Source organism: Rhagoletis zephyria, unplaced genomic scaffold (assembly GCF_001687245.7).
Source record: "Rhagoletis zephyria isolate East Lansing unplaced genomic scaffold, Rhagoletis_zephyria_1.1 Rzeph_scaffold_00718, whole genome shotgun sequence".
Lineage (NCBI taxonomy): Eukaryota > Metazoa > Arthropoda > Insecta > Diptera > Tephritidae > Rhagoletis > Rhagoletis zephyria.
Genome location: NW_016157802.1, coordinates 166,886 through 174,494, shown reverse-complemented (window position 1 = coordinate 174,494; position 7,609 = coordinate 166,886). Strand labels below are relative to the sequence as shown.

At 33.1% G+C, this 7,609-nt stretch overlaps 1 protein-coding gene across 5 annotated transcripts in view; it reads left to right on the top strand.

The window, feature by feature from the left end:
* Positions 1-1,359: 1,359 nt before the first annotated feature.
* LOC108361209 (protein FAM102B) overlaps positions 1,360-7,609 on the top strand; it is a 61,453-nt gene continuing 55,203 nt past the window's right edge. For all 5 annotated transcript variants that reach the window (XM_017613788.1, XM_017613787.1, XM_017613785.1 and 2 more), the window contains exon 1: positions 1,360-1,414. The gene's annotated coding sequence lies outside the window, so the exon portion shown is untranslated. The remainder of the gene's footprint in view (positions 1,415-7,609) is intronic.

Sequence of the window (7,609 nt, the reverse complement as noted above, 5' to 3'; positions counted from 1 at the left end):
ATTAGCAATATTCAATAAATATTCATTTAATCAGATATCTTAGAAACTGTCTGAGTATACAGTTTTGTAGCCCATTCAATTTTAGTAAAACAAAGTATAAATTTTATGTAGCTAGGATTTACCGTTGATTTTTCCATTTTTTTTTTTTCTGAAAGGTGTTGCTCATTTAATAATAATAAATTTAATAGGCTACAAAACTGCACACTCAAAAAAAAAAAATTAAAAAAATCGGTTTAAAAATTTTCATATTTTGATGAACATTTGTTAAAACTAGTCCAATTTTTCTAAATGTTCTACCAAGTTTGAAATTTTGATTTCCAAGGTTTGGTTTTGATAGTAAGCTATATTTTCATAAAAAATAGTAAACATATTTTTTAAAGAAAGAAAAATAGCCAGAACATGCTAAAATATGTCTTCCCTATTCACATTCTCGTCACCGTATATCGACGGCTGAGTGGAAGATTGACCTATCTCGACAGCCGGTTCGAAAACGCCCTATCTCGAAAACCCTTTCAAAAACGCTCTACTTCAGAATTTGGTTGAAGAACGCTTAAATAAATAACAGTTTGCCACATCTGTTACTTCACTTGTAGGATCCCACTACAGATTGTGTAAAAAATATTTAGCTCAGCCAAACACTTACATAATTACTTTTTTATTGCATTTATTTTCTTGCGAACGTATGTAAATGGATCGCTGATTGTTTGTATAATATCTTCTCAAACCTGAAATTCATACCAATCAATACAAATTTGAAAACTATAAACTTTTAATATTTTGTAATAGTCCTTACGTGCTGCCGAAAACACTTACCTAAACTTTTATGTACCTTACAATCTTTTTCAAGTTTGATAATTTGCCCACACAAGCAATTTCTTACGTTTTGAACGTTAAAGTTCCGAGGTCAACTATATTCTTCTTTACCTGCTGATTTATTGCTATGTGGTAAATTCCTTTGCTACTAACTATGCAGGTAACTAAGCAATTTGGTATGCCATTCAACGCGGTAACAATTCATAGAGCCCCAAGCTGATTTTCGTCAACTCCCGAAAGATGCCTCCTACTACTTTGCCTACACATACTCAAGTAGAGTACTCAAAACTTTGTTGGTAAATTGTCGCTTGAATAGTTGATCCTTTGAATATGCAATGATATTGTTTGCGTTTAATCTTCGTCAAAGTACAATGGTTGGTCATACCTACATATGCTCGCGGCAGTATTTATGTATGTGTGTGAAAGCGCACAAATTGGGTGAAGGTTAGTGTGGCAAAATATTTAGCCGATTTTGCACTCTTTCATACATTCCTATTTAATTAATTTGCAAACTCTTTACTGATCATATTTTTTTTTGCTTTTATTTATTTCCAGGCAGCCAATTGTGCTCCCTATAGACAACTACAACATTGCGGAAATGGTAAGTTGAATGCGATTTGCTTTAATTCTCAGATTTTGTATATTTCCTAGCTTAAGAGAGTATCGTCTGTATCTAAGGTTTTTCATAAGCCTCGCTTCATTAAATATAAGCTGTACCCGTCCGTGAAGGGCTATGATTTGATCTAGCAAAATTGCCATTTTTAAGGAGGAATAAATTATGTCGATCTAGATTCTGGATACTCTATAATTATATTTGTTCGTGTTTTTTTGCTGTTGAATTCCCGTATCGCTAAAGCTCTAAAACTTAGAGAGCTATCCCAATGACATTAAACTTCATTACCACTCCGGCTTTCGCATTTTTTCATTAAAAGTCGTTCGAAATTATCAGTAAAGCTATGGAAGATTGTAAGCTCCATTAGTCTATCAATAAGCTGGCAGAGAATTTGATTAATCGAATACAATGGGTTGGGGAAACTCTTAATTTCAGGGCTATAGCTTTCGCGAGAACAGACGGTTGTGCCTAGAGACGACATTCACTTCTAAATCTGTTAGGAAGAAGTCGGTTGTGTACCTGACAAGCTTTTAAGAAAATTTGTTCTTTTAGTAAGGGAGGTATATTGCTACTAGCCTACATTTTGAAGGACTCTTTAATCAACGAGTGGGCATTAGGGTGGAACGAAAAAGTAAATTTTTCGATTTCGATATTCAAATAGTGCGAAAAAGTTGCGTAACATGATTACATAGAACAGTGTTAAGTCGTTTTCTGAACGGCTTCGACCCGTTCGACATTTTTTTTTTTGTCTGCGGAAGACATTTTCAGGAAAAAAATGTCGAAAATCAGAGCGATATTTTAAGCAACTTAAAACTTGTACTTTGATATACTTAAATTTAATGGACTACAAAACTGAATACTCAAAATCTTTTTAGAAAATCTTAAAGAAAGTGTAGAGAACCCTAAATTGAAATTTTTCGAAACTTTATTAAATAAATATTATCCGTTCGAAAAACGTTTCCACATGGTTCAATGTAATCATTTGAATATGAAATCGAAAAATGAATTCTTTCGTCCCATCCTATTGGGCATACTCAGTTGGGTAGAGAGAAGATCACGAAGGTTGTGAATGCAACCATTGCACAAGGAATTTACTGAATATTTTGAGTAACTGATTTTGAACTTGGTACTTCTCTCTTCAGAAGCTAATCCGTTGAGTTTGCCCCAACGCACTTGCAACAAAGTCATCGGATCCTTGGATCATAAAACTAGCTTTGCCTCAAAGACGTGGACATCTGTGAACAGATTTATGCAAATCTCATACATTTCACCAGATTTCGAAATGGGTTCGTGATTTTTAGCTTTTGTTTACAAATTGTAATTTTTCCCTCCATAAAATAGTCAATAATTTATTTTTCAATTGTCTGCTTGCCTATGAAATCGATTAGTGTCAGCTATATGGGTCTCGTAAGAAAAATGTGAATTACTCTGAAGGAGACACAGAAAACCGCAGACTAAATTTAAGAAAAAAACTTGAACTCTCTCTACTCAAGGTCACAAACGCAATACACGGGGGGTTTCCACGCTCCTCAATAAAGTGTAATAAACTTGCTTGCTTTGCTCTACTTAACAATGGTCTTTCCAACAGCCAATTAGCTGCAACATACAGCGGCAGCCGAGCAGCGACCACATTGACGCTGTTGATAGTGTCAGTCAGTTAGTTACCCAACGCATTTGCCGCTCTAAGCACATTTTCAGCTTAAGATTTTGAGTGGTGAAGTTGTTGTCGCTGACCCTTAATGTTGTTGTTGTTACGCAATTACGGTGCAATATAGACCGCACAAATTGGAGCACATTTTTGCCGGTCAACAGCAACTGATCATGCTTTGGTGATATGCTGACTTTGGTCGGTTGGTAAATTGAATTATGTTGACCTTGACAGCTTACAACGGTTATGCCATATATACAGTTGTCCACAAAATAATAGGAGTGGGATATTTTAACCTGTTTTGCCTATTTGTCTTTAGTTTATTTAATGTTTCGTATTTTTTTGTAAAAGCCTAGCTGGTAATACAACAAACACCATATAAATTTACATTTTCAAGTTTGTACAAAAATTATAAAAATTCTGCAAATTTTCACCAAAATTTCAAACTATTTAACCAGAATCTTTAGAAAAAATGTTGGTATGCAGTTTTGTAGCCCATTCAATTCTAGTCTGAAGAAGTGCAAGTTTCAAGCTGCTAAAAAATGCCGTTGATTTTTGAGAATTTTTTCGGTTGAAGGTGTTACACGTTTTTTCCATACAAAGTATGTTCGACAATTTTCTTTTATATGGGGACAGTGCCAGCAAAAAAAAATTGCCAAAAATCAACGGAATTTTTTAGCAGCTTGAAACTTGCACTTCTTCAGACTAGAATTGAATGGGCTATAAAACTGCATACCAGAATTTTCTCTGAAGATTCTGATTAAAAAGTTTGATATTTTGGTGAAAATTTACAGAATTTTAATAATTTTTGTACAAAGAATGAAATATGAATTTATTCGTTGTTTGTTGTATACCCAGCTTGACTTTTGTATAAAAACAATAAACATTAAATAAACAAAAGACAAATAGCAAAAACTGACCAAAATATCGCACTCCTATTATTTTGTGGACCACTGTAGGTCGAGTGTTTGTTGTTTGCGCTGATGGAATGAAATTAATAGTATGAATTTAGAGTATTGTTACTAACTAAAGGTCGCAGGAATGCTGTTTGTAAGTAGGTGAGGAAGTGAGAAGATTTGACGTTGCTTCTACTCGAATCACACTTTGTTGATTAGAAAATTTTCTGTAAAATGCCCACTCATAGAATTTTTAATTACCAGTAGATTTAGATGTATTCGCATTATGACTATGTATTTTTGTATTTGTGAATGTACCTAAGTGATTACTTGGAACTGGAAATTTATGTGAATTAAGTAGCTTTAGCAGCAAAGTCAACTTCTGTTGGCTAATGGCGCACACGTGGCAAATTAGCTGAGCAATTTTATAGCTTCTTTGTTTTAAGTTTGTGTTTAGCAATGGAAGGAAAGAATAATGCGTTAATGAAAATTCCATTGCGAGGTATCACTTGAACGGTGCTCTGCATTGCTGTGTTCTGACATTGCTTGTGATAATGAAATATCGATATTTAAGACGCTAGATGCTCTGAAACACCCAAATTATCATAAAATGTGCAGTTCATAAAATCTTGCCGAACTTCCACCTAGTAGTGAAATATACTTATAAACATTAAACCTCTTCGCACATATTATCGGGTATTTGGTATAGTCTATAACCGTGGTAAAGTCGTATTAAATGTTTCTTGCCTTCATGATTAAAAAGTTTGTGGCCAGTTATAGCTTTATGGAATATTAAAAACCAATAAATAAATAGCTTTGAATTTTTTCAGTTAAATTCTCATTCTAGTTGGGAATACATCCATTTGATTTCCAGTGGCTTCCAAGAATTTTGTTGCTTCGGTAAATGACAAAGCTTTTATATGCGCTGTCGCCGTTGTTGTATTCTAATCGCCGTGAGTGGGCTATAAGTATATGTACTCATTTAGATACTGCTATGATAACAAAAATCGTTTGTCTCTAACTTGGCATTTTTCAATTCCTGGTAAAATGCTATCGTTGACAGTAAAATGCGCAAACAATTTATAATCTGACTGCTTAACAATTGCAAAGTTAACTACTTTTGCTATAGTACATTAGTACCTCTTCTTCATTTTAATGTTGAATTAACCCTCTTGGAAAAATATATCGAGATACTGAATTTTAGATGTACATATGCACATATACGACGTAATAGGAATTAACGGTCCCAATCAGGTTAGAGTAGAAGCAGAGTAAAACTCCATACCACCTAAAGGAGCGGGTCTAAACCAGACTAAACTATTAGTTTAGGGATAGTGGCGTATTTTAGGAGTTTTCTGGTGTCTGCCCCCCACCCTTTTGACTACTTAACTTTGCTTGCTTCTTTCCAGCGAAAATACTAGGGACTTTGATATCGAAAATAAACTGCAACGAAGTACAAATACTAAACATCGTTTGGCGAATTCAAATCGGTGACCATAAATTGTTTATTCGAAAAATTTGTGTTGAGTTTTTAATTAACCAAACCTTAATGTCCACATTCTATGTAAATTACCCAAAAAAGATATACATATGTACAGCGGCGCTCACCTATATAGCACCCTTTTAATTTTATAATATTCACAAGTTTTACTTGATACATTTTTTCGTTTTTATAAAAATATAATAGATTCTATAGCATAAACCATACAAGTCAAACTTTATTTTAAGATTTTTTAGAAATTCATTGGGTAAAAATAGATTTTGTTCATGGGGAGAAAATGCGCTGCACCCTTGACAAAACAAAATCTCAAAACTCAACGGGATTTTTCAGCATTTTCAAACCTGAACATTATACTAAAATTGAATGGGCTAAAAAACAACTACAAGATTGATAAAACAACCTATTTATCTATCAATCTTGGTTGATCCCTTCATTTTTTGTACTAGCAAATTTAAATAAATTGTTTTAAAGATTTACTAGTGCAATGTTACATGCATCAAATGAGAAAAAACGATTATCGTTTCTCGATTTTTTGGATCGTAGGGCTCGATTAATCGATTTTCGATTTAGCCAATTTGAAAACGGCATGCCTTGTATAAATGTCGTTTTTCCAGTTTTTAAAAGGCTCAAAATTTATGGCCTGTGTTTAAAGTGAAAATAAAGTCGATTCTAAAGTTCAAAACAGCTTTTCTGACAGATATTTCATTGAAAGTTATTTCAAAAAGCTTCTTTTAACTTTAGAGTAGACTTTATTTTGACTATATCTACGGGCCTAATGTTTTTAAAGGAATGAAAATAATTTTTTTTTTTAAGTGAAATTCTTTAGCGGCGGTTGGTTGGTTGGGAGTAAATTGGCAAATTAAGCGGAAATTGCACACAGATCTGGTTGGGACGGAAATGATGCAACGGAAGTGATGCAACAGAAATGGTGCAACGGAAATGATTGGGGCTGAAACAAGTACTTCTTGTGCATATGCAACGGAAATGATGCAGCAGAAATGATGCAACGGAAATGGTGCAACGGAAATGGTTGGGGCGGAAACAAGTGCTTCTTATGTGTATGCATATGGTATATATAAATTTAACAAAAATTTGCTAACAAAAGGTTAAAGAATAACACTTAGAAAAAGACCAATACAAGAATGAAAGTAAAGGTGACTACGTACATAAATGAAGAAAAGGATAAAGGCAAAGGTAAAAATAACAACAAAAATAAAGATGCGTAAAGATAAAGGCAAAAATTAAGACCAAGGTAAATCTAAAAGCTTTACTTATATATATAAGAACAAGTGTGAAGGGGAATATGTAGCTGAAAAAAATGATGAACATAAAAGTAAAGACAAAGAGGAGGATGAGGATACCTATAAATGTAAAGATGAAGATAGGGGAAGAAAGATTAAAATAAAGGTAATTAAAGAGGAAAGGATATAGAGAGAGACACAGAGACTCAATCTGGGAACTATTTTTGGATTTTAGAGATTTTCGGGATTCTCGAGACCTACCGATAAAATAATCGATATTTTTATCGGTTTTGTTATCGATATTTATTGATTTTTATATCGATATTTATCCGATTTTGTTATCGATATTTATCGATTTTGTTATCGCAATTTATCGATTTTGTTATCGATATTTATCGATTTTGTTATCGATATTTTTATCGATTTCCTAATCGATATTTTTATCGATTTTCTAATCGATTTAGCTACCAATGGTATTATCGATGTTGCTATTGAAATTTTTATCGAATTTGTCTTCGATTTTGGTATCGGTATTTTAATGGACGTTATAATCGATTTTGTTATCGATAGAGTATAATGATAAAAATGAAGATAATGGAAAAACAGAATAACATGAATGAATATTGATAAAAAAAAAGCGAAAAAATATAACCTTAAGCAAAAGCAGATGTGTGTATGTATAGATAGATAAGTAACGTAAGTTTCACTTCTACAGTGTGGCCCAGGGGCACTTACTTTTTTGTTTTAAAATAAAACAAATTGCTATATCACCAGTTTTAAAATTACCAAAAATTTACGTCGCATATTTTACGTTCAAGCGTACATATGTCACTGGAAAAAAAATTACATGCTAGTTGTAAATCAGAATTTGCGCTCACCAATTTTGGTTTTTCCTGC